At 33.4% G+C, this 14842-nt stretch overlaps 1 protein-coding gene and 1 pseudogene across 13 annotated transcripts in view; one reads left to right on the forward strand and one right to left on the reverse strand.

Annotated features, from left to right (window-relative positions):
- NBEA (neurobeachin) overlaps window positions 1-14842 on the reverse strand; it is a 629692-nt gene that overhangs the window by 252644 nt on the left and 362206 nt on the right. The gene's annotated exons all lie outside the window — the stretch shown is intronic.
- Window positions 4844-4962, forward strand: LOC120610780 (uncharacterized; annotated as a pseudogene).

The raw sequence follows: 14842 nt of genomic DNA on the forward strand, positions 1-14842 counted from the left end.
ATAATGAAAAAGAAGTACTCTGTAGATAATACATATATACTTACACCAACCTTAATTTACCAGAGTCTAAATTAATAAAGCTGAGCTACTATAAAACTTACTAAAATTTTTAATACAGTGAAGACTCAAAAAGATTTACTTGAATAACAAACATAATGCCAGAAGAAGAAAATGCAATACAAGCAATGTAGGTGTTTGAACAAAGGCTATGTGATCCAACAGGGGCCAGAGAATTATACTTTCAAAGGAGAATGGTAATGTGAAAAAGTGAAAATCTTCAATCTGAATTCTGCTTGCTGATCCGGAAGTGAGCTCATAGTTAACTTCGGGAAAGGTGCAATATTATATTCTCATCTCTCTAGAAAATGTAGTCTACTTGCAAAACGGACACGACTGAAAATGAATAATTAAAAAAAAATTTACAATTCTGGGTTGTAGGTGTTATTGGATGTGTCTAAAATACCCTGACTGGTAAAAAAGCATAAGAAAGACAGCAACAAAGATACTATAACCTGCTGAATGATTAAATTAATGTTCTTTTAATTATATATCAGACCCTAATACATTAGGAGATATATTACTCTTACATACTTTAAGGGTACTACTTCATGCCTCGGACATATAATTCACCACTTTGCAATTTTTACTGAAGGTAGAGAGAATCTATTTAGGTATACAATTTTAGGATAAATAAATACTCTTCAGAATAAAGGTCCCCAACCTTTTTGGCACCAGGGACCGGTGCTCCTATGAGACTCTAACACCTGATGATCTGAGGCGGAGCTGAGGTGGTGATGCCAGCGCTGAGGAGCAGCTGCAAATGCAGATGAAGCTTCTCTCTCGTGCCTGCTGCTTACCTCTTGCTGTGCGGTCCGGTTCCTAACAGGCCATGGACCTATACCGGTCTGTGGCCCAGGGGGTTAGGGACCCTTGCTTTAGAATATGATAATTCAAAACTAAAGTACTAATATAATACTAATATTTAAAATTGATCCTTATAACGTTCATAGTTTGTCTTCAACGTGCTGGCCTTTCTTTGGTGTCCCAGTCTCAGTAAGCCACTGCTGTTCCAATCGGTGTGTTTGTGACGGGGCCTGGTGCTAGAATCTTTCTTTTCAATCTTTATCTTACTTCCAGAACCACGTGGAGCTCTTTGCTAGATTTACCCTTCTACATGGGAGTCTCATATGGCCAGCCCTTCAGGCCAATCTCTATTCCCCTGGCTGCTTCACCCCTATCTCCAACAGAGAAGAAAAGGTCATTTATCTCCAACATAAGAATGTTTAAACGTACACAAACACAAATTTGCAGCTCTTTCTGAAATGTTTTTCCCTATTCATCTTTAAAAATATTGATGGAAATTTTATTGACATTATTCTTGTAATCAAGGTCATATTTTATGAACAATTCTAGCCATTTTCCATTTCCCTACCTTTTATATATTTACTATCTCTTTCTACGTCTTCCTCAGCAATAGAGCTACGTAAAATCTATCCTGTTTACTGACTGTCATCTCAGGGCTAGGAGAATGCTTGCGCTAGGACGAGCTGTATCTTCTGGCCATGCCCTGACCTGCTAGTCCAAAATGGTCTCTCGATGCTCTTCTCTGCCTCTTCCTCCAGTCAAAAAGTTTCCTTAAAAGTAGTCCTCCCAGCCACACACTTTCATGACAGTTCTGAGCATGCAGAGCCCTGTAATTCTCTGAATTAGACTCAAGTTCTTTACATGAGCTTTATGGAACGGTTTCTATTTTATCTCCTCATTCTCCCTGATTAATACTATTTATAGTTCATGCCATGATAGGCATAACTTATTCCTGGCTGACATTATTTTTTTACTTTAAACAATATACTTTTTCTTAGTCTCAATTCTGATTGCTCTTGAAATTTTTACCAGTCATCTAATCTCCCTCATTTTAAGGCCACCAAATCCACCTAATTCAAAGAGTCTTCCTAGATGGGCAATTTTGGGGAATGCTTTATCTCTTACAAAGAAAATGTCTAAATTTTTCTTCCACCGAGTTCTCTTACGATTCAAATTTCTCCACATCTGTAAGGTACTCTATGTATGATCACTGCATAATTACATTCAAATCCCACTGGTACAAATGTGCTTGAGGACAAAGAACAAATGACCATATTACGAATTATTCCCACTAGTCCACAGATTCTATAAAAGCCGATGGCATGAGGGGATCATGTGCTAAGGTGGCAAAGTTAATACCGGGCTGATTACTCATGTGTTTCTAGTAAACTCTGTAACTTGAAATACAGCCCATAAAAGTCTGAACGAAAGACTAAACTGAATTAGTTTCCACTGTTGGCAATATTAAGCATTTTTACTTCCAATTCAACTTAGCTTGTGAATTTTTAGTTCATACTAAAAATTATGTATTTTTATTATCATTAAAGTGCATAGCATTATAAATAACTACAATATTTTGAAAATGTAAACCAATTTTATTATTGACCATTTTACAGGCATTAATATTTTCTAAAACATATCGTTTACCATCCAAGAGGCATTATGCTACATAAAAATAACAATAAAATTCTTAACTCCAAATTCACTTAGTACTTGTTTTTCTTTTTGTTTCTTGTACGTCTGACTATAAAGTAAAGGCTAATCTTCATGGTACTTAAATATATGTTAAACAGAATAAAATTAAAAGGTTTATTCTGAACATTAAGGTAACAAGGGCAGCACCAAAAAGGGAAGGGTTAATGACATTTCATCATTCTTTATGAAACTTGTGATCATCTTGTTTAAGCACTGAGCTAATAGGATAAAGAAGTTATGAAGAGATTCCATGGGATTCTGGTATCCTGACTACTATAGAAAAGCCTATTATCATGTCATAAGTTTCAGCACTAAAAGATAAATATCCTGGCTAGTACTTTATATAAGACGCTTCCCGTCACATTCATCACCCAGAGGTACTATATGGCTTGTTTCCTTTTCTCTAGTGCCCTGTGACCTCGTTTTAACATTCAGTATCATATGACATGAATGCCTATTGTATCTGTCATGGCGAAAGAATAATTGTTTTCCCCCCACTTCTCATCAATTTAGTTTTACCACTGAGTATTAAATATAATTAGACGAAGAAAAATATAATTTTAAAAAGATAAGATTCAAACTATTTTTCTAAATATAAAGTAAAACAACTATAATAAATAGGCAAGCAAGCTTGGAGGGGGTGGAAAATTTCATTAAGGATCAAGAAGGTAATATTCTTTTTCTTATGAACTCCCAACTCTGATTTGGTATCACCATAGGCAGGTCATGACCCCTCAGGGCTTATTTTCTTATCTGTAAAATTGAGTTGCTACAAAACCAGGTTTAATCTTTGGCTGGGCATTCAAGATCTTTCTGGATTGAATTTGAACTCTATTTTGCAGTCTTATCTTTAACTACTATCATTATCATACTTTATTCTGGATAATTTAATATAATGAGTGTGGCAATGACCGTGCAATTACTCAGGACTGGAAAGTCTAAATATTCATCTGTTTCTTTATAAAGCATGCAGTCTAGTTAATGCTTCACTCAAATATTATTAAATATTGCTTCATATTAATATTATAATTGCCTAAAAAGCTGTATGATCTCACAAACAAGACTACAGTTCCTTGGGGCTGAGACTTATCTTACATATCTTTGTGCTCCACACAGTGTGTAGAAAGGGCCTGCTGTGTGTCATGTCATAGAATAGTTGTTAAATGTGTATTAATTTGAATGAAAGAAGGTATATTTCCCCAAATGACATTAATCGAACTATCAGTTAGCTAACAAAATGTGCCAAACACATTTCTAAGAGATCAGGCAATTCCAATCCTTTGTTATATGCCTAAAAAAGCTCTTGAGAAGTTTTCAGTCTGAAGAGTCATTAATAATCAGTCTTTGATAGATTAATAACACAAATCGATTGAATTATTACATTAGTATAAAAAGAAGAAAAATCAAATGACCACTATGATAAATAAAGAAAAAGCATATGACAAAATCATATACTTATTCAGGATGGAAACTTCTAACAAACTAGGATGTGAAGGGAAGGCAACTTTCTTTCATAAAGAATATCTACCAAAAACCAGGCAAACAACACTATGGCAAATACTACAATTATGGCAAATATTTAAAACTTCTGTCTTGCCATTAGGAAGAAGACAAGGATGCCTGCTATAACACTGCAATTTGACGTTGTATTGGAGGTGTTAGTCATTACAGTAAAGTAAGAAAAACAAATAAAAAAAGGTATGCAAGTTGAAAAAGAACTAAAACTGTCAGTATTTGCAGATGATAATATTACGCTCATAGGAAATCTAATAAATATACAAACTATTATAATTAATAAGTGAATATGACAAGGTATTGAATAAAGGTCTATGCAAGGAAATAACTTCTATATATCAATTTCAAGCATATAATTAAAATTTAAAAATAATACTATTTATAGCGGTTTCGCAAAAACATTAAATACCTAGGAATAAATTCTATAAAAGATGCACAACACCTCTACATTGAAAACTACAAAATTATTATGAGAGAAATTAAAGAAAGAAGACCTACATAGAGTCATTTATCATTAAATGATACTATTTATATTACAGTGTTTTAAAGATGTCACTTCTCTCCAACTTGTTCTATAGAGTCAACGCAATCCTAATCACATTTCCAACTTATCTATTTATTGTAGAAATTGGCAACCTGATTCAAAAAATGAACATGGAAATGCAAAGGCCAAGAGTAGTCAAGTCGATCTGTGAGAACCACAAAGCAAAAGGACTTCCATCACCAGGTATCAGGACTTATTTGTTGAACAATAATAATTAAGTCAGTGGTCTACGGACATGCTACCCTGAACAAGACCAATCCCGTCTGATCTTGGAAGCTAAACAGGGTCGGGCCTGGTTAGTACTTGGATGGAAGACCACCTAGGAAGACCAGGTGCTGTAGGTGTAAAAAATAAAAATAAAAAAATAAGGGATTGTAAGCTGACAAGGTCCTTGCAATCTGTGAGGTCAACCAAGGGTTGCCCCGCCTAAAAAAAAAATAAAAAAAAATAAAAATAAAAAATAATTAAAAAGACAGCATGGGCCTGGTGCAAGAGTAGACAAACTGATCAAAAGGACTGACCAGAAAGTCCAGAAAGTCCAGGAACAGACCTAGAAAAAGGCATCTTGTATAGTGGGGAAAAGAATGTTTTTTCAAGAAATAGTGCTGAGTCAAATGAATATTCATATGGTAAACATTAATCCTGACTTCTACCACCTGCCATATACAATTCCGGATGAATTTCAAATATGATTATAAAAGGCAAATCAATAAAGCTTTTGGAAAAAGCCTAAGAGGACATCTCTGTGATATTCAAGGAGATAAAGGTAACTTAAACTAGAAACAAAATCACTAACCATAAAAAAAATGATAATTTGTACTAGAAATAAAGCAGAAAGCAACCCACAGAGTGGGCCTCAGATCCAGAATATTTAATGAAGTCTTACGAATCAATAAGAATGAATGGGCAAAAGACTTACACAGACATTAGATAAAAGAGGATAGGCAAATCTTTACTGGTCATTATAAAAGGTACTCAACTAGTCAATAATGTTGCAGTAACTACGTACGGTATCAGCTGGGTACTAGACTTATCGGGGTGATCACTTCCTAAGTTCTATAAATGAGTAATCACTATGTTGTACACCTAACACTAATATAATATTGTATGTCAACTATAACTGAAAAACAAATTAAAAAAATAATAAAGTTAATACGATTCCCCTGCCCTTGAAAAAAAAGTACTCAACTTCATTAGTGATCGGGAAAATTCAGATTAAGACTGTAACAGAATACATTTACTTCTACCTGACTGGCTAAAATAAAAAAGACAGAAAATGCCAAGTGTTCCTGAGGATGCAAAATAACAGAACATTTTGGAAAAAGCAGTAAAGTTAAACATACGACTACATTAAGACTTAGCAATTTCAATCTCGGTATATGCCTAAAAGAAATATTTATTTGTTCATCGAAAAAATAAAAACAAAAACAAAAACAAACGTACTAAAATGTTGATAGCAACACTATTCATAATCGTTAAATCTATATAATGGATAAGTAAGCTTGGATATGTTCACAAAATGGACTACTTTGTAGCAATGAGGATAAATAATCTATAACTATATGCAGTGATATGGATGAGTCTTGGATATGTTCTATTAAATAAAATTAACCTGACAAAAGAGGTCATACTATATGATTCCACTTACATAAATACAAATGTAGGCAAAAATAATAAATATGCTCTTAGAATTCCGGATAGAGGTTACCTTGGGGGAGGGAGTTGTGGAGAGCACAAGGTGAGGCTTCTAAGGTGTTAATGTCTATTTCTTTATCTGGGATGATAATGCATAGATATTTTCAGTTTTTGAAAATTCATTGAGCTGTTTAATTATAATATATGCACTTTTCTGTACGTGTCACACTTGAAAGTTAAAAAAGAAATACTCATGCTTCATTGTTTGCCTCTTCTCACCCTGTGGTAATTTGGAGCCATTTCACTGCTTATCTGAAATTCAAATCTATCACTTTAACTTATAAAATAAAACCTACCCAAGACCCCAAAATCTCTGACTTTATTTGCATTCTGTACCAACACACAAAGGAAAATTACAAAGCTAACTTTATAAGCAGGGGATATTAAATGGCCAGCCAGTGTTATGATACAGTTTACATATACTAGAAAATCTCCCAAATATGTTTAGAATGACCAATGTATTTTCTGGAATTTGATGGCAGACATTCATTCCTAAGAGTTAGGAACCTTTCTGTATTTGATTTTGTCCTAATCCGGAAGAGCTGCACTAATCAGTGACTGTGATGGGTCTTTGGAAAAATACTATGGTCACTCTAATCTCTTCTTCCCTGCTATTTTAAAGTGATTAGTGAAGAGCTTGTAAAGACCAGAATAAGAATATAAAATTTTGATGAAAAGACCCAAATCAGTGTTTTTGTTTGGGCAGGGAGTGAATTTGTCTACTTGTGTTTATGTTTGTGTTTTAATTACTTGGTTTGATTGGATAAATAAAAGAGAGGTATAACAGAGGTCATAAAGACAGGACTGTACCAGTAGAAAGCACTAGAATTTACTGTTAAGAGACTGTGAAGGTACCAGTCAAATGGTTTCCAAGATGATATTCATGGTAAGGCACTGAGCCGAGAAAAAATTTAAAATTAGTCAGAGGCAACTGGGAGGCTAAATGTCTGGGATGGACAGGTAAAGATCAGTGGGCTCTGAGCGAGAGGCTTATTCATTGCAAGAGGTAAATTTTAATAAGGTTATGGAGAGAGAGCACCTTGCTGCTTCACGACAGTGTTACATTTCAGATGTAAAAGTTTGGAAGCGTTTGTATTGGGGGGAAACTAACCATCAAAACCACAGAGAATAGTTCTGCTCTACAAGAAAGGGATATCCTGTCAAACCATAATCTCCAAGGGATAGTTCCTTCTCACTGCCAGCCTCAAGTCCAACCTAAATGAACTTCGCCCTTCATTGGCAGGGGACTGGGTTCTGCCAGGGGTCTCTGTCTATAGTCACTGGTCATCTTTAAATTAGCTTCCTTCTCTACCAGTGATTCATCATCTCTGCAGCAGGCCCATGCTGCTCCTCAGTCCCACACTGCTTGTGATCCACATCAGTAATCCCGCCACCACTAGGACAGCTGGCCGCACAGCTGGGAGACAGTAGGGAAGTCTGTCTCCTAATCTTTGTTTGGTAAAAATGCAAAACCACAACAACAGAAACATCTGAGCACAAACTTAGTTCTTGGTTCTTATCGGCTTTTCCCCTATTTCTTAGCTCTTTAAAGAAACATGAAAACAAGGGTATCTGATGGTCATAGGCTTTTCATCACCACAGAATTTACCCTGTCACCGGGATGGAATGAGGCCTGAAAATCTGCTAGGAAGAAGAGCAGAGAGGGTTCCTCAGTACCTGAGCTCCCCAGCCTGCTGATGGGGCGCAAAGGCCTTTAACCTTAAGCAGGCTTACAGCAACTCTTCCGCAGGCTGCCTCTGTTGGAGTCTGTGCCCACAAATGCAATCTCTGTTCCTAACTATTCTGCAGCTCCGCCCCCTTCCCTCAGCAGTCTTAACAATCTGAAAGGGTGACATCCTATCCCAGCATCAAACTCGCCTGAAGACTCCAGCTTCCTGGAGACTATTTCTCAGGTCTTGCACAAGTCTAGACAACTGGGATAACTTACAGAATGAAGAAAAAGAGGAAAAGAAGAAAAATGAACTAAAGGACATGCTTGGCACCAAAGAATTTGCCTTTTGCCTAAAAGATTTGTTACTTACCAAGTCTGGGTTTCGTGAAAAATAGTAACACTATAATTATATTGTAGTTATAAAAAGTTTACAGACAGTTAAACCACAGCAGTGCAATTAAATTTTAACTAAATTTAAAAGGAAAGAAACAACATTCTTAAAAAGCAATGAAGGCTTTCACTGGAATGATTGTGACATTTAACTAACTACAGCAGCCATATCGATGAACAATACCACAGAGCAACTCAGTAATGCTGAAAGGCTTGGCGCTTTATAACAGTACTCGTAATGGAAAAGTTAATGTAGCATTGAATAAAAGTGAGATGCTCAGCCGCTGCAGTAAAACCTTTAGATCATGGAATTAATGGATCGTTTTTCTCTCCCTATTCTTGACCAAAACTAAAAGTTAAAAAAAGAAAGGAATTAAAAAAAAGGAATAACAATAACAAAAACCAGGCTGATGGTTTGTATCATTCGATTAGTCCCTGACAAACCGCATCCTTCTTAGACATTTTCTCCTCAAAAATACTTTTAAGGTAAAACTAACACAGAATCATTATTTTCCAAATATTCAAGAAGCAAGAATTTATTAACTGTAAACTAAAGTCTTATTAATTCATATTAATTCAAGTAACTACGAATTAAAAAAAAAAAGGAACATATGCCAAATGTTTTCCTAAATTCCTTATTCCTTAATTTTTCTGACTTTATATATTCAGGATAATGTGTTATACAAAGCCGAAAATGTTATTTATTGTAAATTTTAAACTCCCAAATGCTATGATTTTATGCGTAGTTTCTGGAAACACAAGTTAACTTGACATCCTGATAAATATCTGCAAAACAATGACATAATAAGTGGATCCTTGTTCGTGTTATATATAAATACTGCAGCCCATGTCTTTTATGCAATGGAAGGGAAGAATAAAATACGTAGATGTCACATTTAACCAAGATTCCTTTAAGGTGAAGGAAGAAAAACCAAGAGTCAGTCAAGGGGATCAGTCTTGGAATAATCTTATTTTTTGAACGAATAGGTGAGGGTTTTATATTTTAAAACAATTCCACAAAAATCTCATAACTTTTAGATTTCATTTGGCAAATTTAACAAAACCTTGCTGAACGAGTAAAAGAGCACCCGAATCTGGAACATGAGACAGCCTAGAGTCGAGATGGCATGGTCATCCAAAGTTCTTGAATCAAAATGGATGTCTTAGGTTCTAATTCAAAACTCAAAAGAAATTAACGTATAGCATGAGTTTTAAATCAGATTTTAACTAGATAAATAAAGACAATCTAGTAGATGTGTCCAGTCATGGATGTACTTTTTGAAAGACCAGGAAAGTAATGCCAAGGTGATTAATAATAGTTAATTAACCAGAAATGAAATAATAAACCTATACGCATTTTAACTTTAATAATTTTTTAAAAGCTGCCCCAAACTTTTAAAACCATAGGTTAAAGTTCTGACGTTATAGCATTGTGGGTGATACTGTTTCTCTTGGAAAAGCTTTACTAATGAACAATACTCTTCCACATTTTTTTTAGCTCAGTAGTTCTATTAAATAGTCTAGCCATGTATTACTATGTATTTGTAAGAATATGACACCAATTAATAAATGTTTTCATTGAGATAATAGTTCAGAAGTATAAAAGAAAACCATAAGATAAATGAGGAATCAGAACAGTAATTTTTTAAGCCCTGAAATGTTCGGGGTTTGAAATATGCTAATGAATATTCCGATGATTAAATATAATACTGTAGATATTTAAATTAAAAAAAACAGTTAAAATGCCAATAGGTTATTATTTATGTTTCTTTTTTAAGTTATTACCAATTTGAAATATTCATTTATTTGATAAATCTTTGATAACTGCAGGATTTTGTTTTCTAATTTATGTTCCATAATGTTACCTTTTACAAATGAAAAATATCGAAGCTTGAAAAGGGTAGGAAATTGTCAAAGCTGATCTGAAACTTTGGAGATGAAAACTGAATTCAATTCTGTCCTAGTCCAAAGTTCCAATGTAAAACGCTGTCTATATAATTAATTATTACTTATAAATTAATTTAATAACAAATTTTACACTAAATTTAACAATTTAGTTTACTTTTCTTATGTAAAAAATTTACCAAAAATACACTGAAAATTAGAATTTTACCAAATATGTAAAACACTGTAGTTAAATTATTCAAATATCCTGAGTAACAGTATTATTCATTTTTCCATATTTCGAGATAAAGGAGAAAGAGGTGGAGACAGAAGCAAAATATATTCTTACTCAATTACTTATCCAACCTTAATAATTTCTGAAATGTTAGCAAATATACCACAATAATAATTATTTGGCTACATTCATTTACTTCCTCATTTACAGATCACTTCTTATGTGCCAGGCACTCAGATATACACCAAGAACTTCAACTCCCTAGGAACATGGAGTTTTGGCAGTAAAGTTAAAAAAGAAATATATACAACATGGCAGGGATAAAACTAAGTAACAAAGTGTTATAGAAGCAGAGAGAAGGAAGAAACTAAACCAAAAGTGGCACTACTTAAAACATTTCATTAACCTTAAGACCTCACAGGGTACCTAGTGGACAGTTGAAAATTCTGATCTGACCAGATGGGATTTTTAACAAAGGTTGGTCAGTGGTTTTTGTTTGTTTTGTTTTTCTTGTGTTCTTTTTTTCTTGGGACGATCAAGTAAGGTTTGCTGGTATTGAACTAAACTTGCAGGCTACCATAAAAATACTTGGACCCAATAGATGGCACAGTTCGGCGTTAGCAAGTAGGCACCTTGTATGGTTTGGGTACATTTGTTTATGAGCAGTGGCTAGAATAATGGACCCTTCTTAACCAAACTTTCTAGCCCCAGCATCTGAAACCCAAACACACTGAACTGAGTTAATATATTATGTTTCAGGTGTAATTTAGATATCTTTGGAGTTTTATAAACTTAAGAATTTACCTCTTTGGGGAAATACGTAGCAAGAAGAGGCATAATCATCATCATAATAATAACATTTGTACTTGCTATGTTTTTAATCTTTTACAACTTCCTTAAGAGGCATGTTCTGTGTATTAATAATAATGTAAAAGTTAAACATTGATCAGGGAACTACTTTAAAATATCTGGAGTGCAGACTGTTTCAAAAAAATGAAACAAACAATAGTAGTGTTAATAATGGTAAAGAGATTTATCTTAAATAGCCAGAGTAAAAACAAGTAATTTCGGGTTGCAGTGTAACCCAAAAGTGTAATTTCGTAATGAAAACCATTTTAATGGCATGGTTTCCAGTGGAACAAAATATAGATAGATATTAAAGAAATTCAAGAAATGCAAAGCGACAGATCTGAGGTATTTTATCCTTCTAGGTCCTGTATTACACACCAGGATTAGAGGAGTAGAGAGGAGTCACAGTCTGAGTCAGGGGCATGTGTACAGTTGTGAGATAACTATCATGTTATAGATCGAGTTTGCGTTGACCAAAGTTAAAGTTTAATGTAAATAAGATGTTAAATAAGAAGTAGCCAGGATTGAACAGAGAAGAAAGCCTTACTGTTGATTGATATAGATTAAAAGGACCTATATGTGATACAGAATTACATAAAGACCAATAGACTTATCAACTTTATTTTAAACTAAACCAAGTATCAACAGACAAGCCGCTCCTCAAGGGAACGATTACAAGGTCCTCATCATCTAAGTGCCCTTGAACTATTAACACTTGGAACCAATACTCACATAACTCTGACCATGACGCCATCAAATTTATTGAAAGGTGAAAATTTCAATTATCCACTTAATTATCATATACTTAATGACTGCTCCTAAGAAAGTTAATGTGTTTCGCTAGTTGTCTTTTTCATATGTTCGTTAACTATTGCTTAATAATGTATCTTAAAGTGCCCTCAAAACACTTAGCTTATTCAGTCGGATAAATCCAGTTTACAAGCTTTAAAAATGCTTATGTGATAGTTTATCTTTGGCATATTTTGTTGCCTGGCCCTCAAAAGCCTTCCTTTGTCCAAAAGCCAGCCATACATAATTTTTAAGATGTTAAGACTCAAAAGGCATAAAAACCCCTTTATGCGACATCCCATTCCCTAGCTTTGAAAGTAACTTTATCATAGAGTGTTTGACCACAATTTTCTAACTTATTTACTAAATAATGACAACAGAAAAGAACCTGACTTAAAAAACAACAGTTTCTGCCTTAACACCGTCCAAAAGGATTTATTACGATTTGTAGCCTCTAGATGAATCATATGAATCAAATTTTTAGGGTTTACATCAGCTTGAAAGGCTGTTAAAATAGATGAAAGTACTCTTCTTAGGGCTTGGTTATGTAAAGCTAAAGTAAAGGAGTTGACCATTAATTTAATGATATAGAAGCTTCTCCTCATAGAGTAATTTTTTTCAACTTGATGCTACTGGTCTAAGATTTAATTAGTAAAGATATCTGATTCATCTTATTTTTATGAGTACTTGTATCATATTAGTAACTGACTTTCTTTTCTGACAGGATTCAGAGCATTTGTTTTCTGGGTTTTCTGCCTGCAATGCTACTGAAAACGCTTACGAGGGTCTTTATAAAACTGTCATATAAATATATTTCTATAATAATCTTTGTAGAAAAATATAAATTTTATGATTTTTCCACAGATTTTACATTATACATCACATTAGGTGTTTAGAATTATTAGTATCATACAAATTGAATTAATTATTGCCAAAGTATAAAATCCTTTCGGAAAAGAGGATTAGCGATTTTACCACACCAAGCTAAACTGACAAAAAATTTTTACATAAGGAAATTACTGGGAAACAAATGTAACTTGCTTTAAGATCATTTTATACTATAGATTTGTTATCTAAGCAATGAGAGTATTAGTAACATTTATTTTTTCAAAGGATATTGAACCTAAGTGGGATTTTCTTCCAGTTTGTGGACAGGACCTCTGGAATATAGTAGTACAGTGAGAATTGAGTGTTGTTAAATCCTTTAATTTTCTCCCATTAATTTATCCTAGTACTTTGCATGTTCATTTTTTTTTTCTTGAATGGCTCAATGCTCTCAGTTTTTTTTTTTTCTCCTGAATTCCTCAATAGTTGTTTATAAAAAGGGTAGGGAAAAATACTGAAATTCAAGTATTCTGAAAACTGCAATTCAAGGAATTATCTATATAATCACAATATTAAAGAGTCCATATAGAACAGATATGTAATACAATATAAAATAAAGCTATATTAAAATGTCCTTATAAAAACCAACTTTGTTAATAATTTTAAGTATGCCAAAAATTTAAACTGTTTTTAAAAATAGTCATAATATGCATATTAATTATATCTATTTCTATATCTATATATCTATATATGTCATTATATATATCTATATAATGACAGATTCTATAAATAGTGTTAGAAAATAGAATAGAAATGATAATAAATAATTATTTTCTAGGATTAGAAAATGGGAGTGGTAAAATGCTTCTGTAATATTACTATCTGGGCCATTTTTATTCCATTAGATAGTTAATTCCTAAAGCTGAAACAATCATTACATTCTGATGTCCATTTTTTTGACTGAACTACCCAGAGGGAGATTTATGGGAATGGTCTCATGTCAGGGTCATAAGATTAAGTGAACAGTGATGACAGTAAACAAGCCATTTCTCTATATTCCAAACGGTTTAACTCGGTTACTTAAAATCCCATAAACATAAATAGTCTTTTCTCTCTACAATGTATCCATGACAGATGACTTCAAAACACAGCACTCTAGGGCAATGGCACTTTCTAACTAAATAGGCAACCCTTATTATTGACAAAAGACATTAAACTACTTGTGAACACAAATATCAGAAATACTCCCAATTTAATGCATAAAACTTTAGTGTGCATATAATATACAACAATATTACCGTAAACTAATTTACTCATTTCATTTATAAAAACAAATATACATGTAATTATAAAATGAAGATACTTATAGAGAAAAATACTGTTTAAATTCAAATTCCTAAATGTTTTAACATGTCTATTTATGATTTTTAAAAAGTCGATGAGTTGAACATATTATTTTAGAGAATGTAGTGATATTTAAGTAACATTTAATGAAGTGATAATTAAGCGATATTTAACTAATATAAAAAGCAAGCTTATAAAAATAATCACATCAAAGGAGCCCAGAGATTTTTCTCAACAACCCGATCATGTACCATCTTTAATGATTCCTACAAAAACGCTGTCTGCCAAGAAAATAGAAGTTACTGCTTGGGAAATATTTCTACAATTTGGTATTGTAATAGCCCGCTGAAATGTGAAAGGGTTAAAGAATAATTAAAACCTGAAACTGGACAAAAGAAGTCTATAACTTAGGCCTAGTTTCTGGAACCCCTAACCACACTCTGTTAATCATGAAACTTGTAACAATGAGCTCATATGCTAACTGCCAATTTTAGCCTGTGTAACCCTGCTTGCTTGCGTGGCATGAAAAATAATCAATTGT

The sequence above is a fragment of the Pteropus medius genome, unplaced genomic scaffold (assembly GCF_902729225.1).
Source record: "Pteropus medius unplaced genomic scaffold, Ma_sr-lr_union100, whole genome shotgun sequence".
Lineage (NCBI taxonomy): Eukaryota > Metazoa > Chordata > Mammalia > Chiroptera > Pteropodidae > Pteropus > Pteropus medius.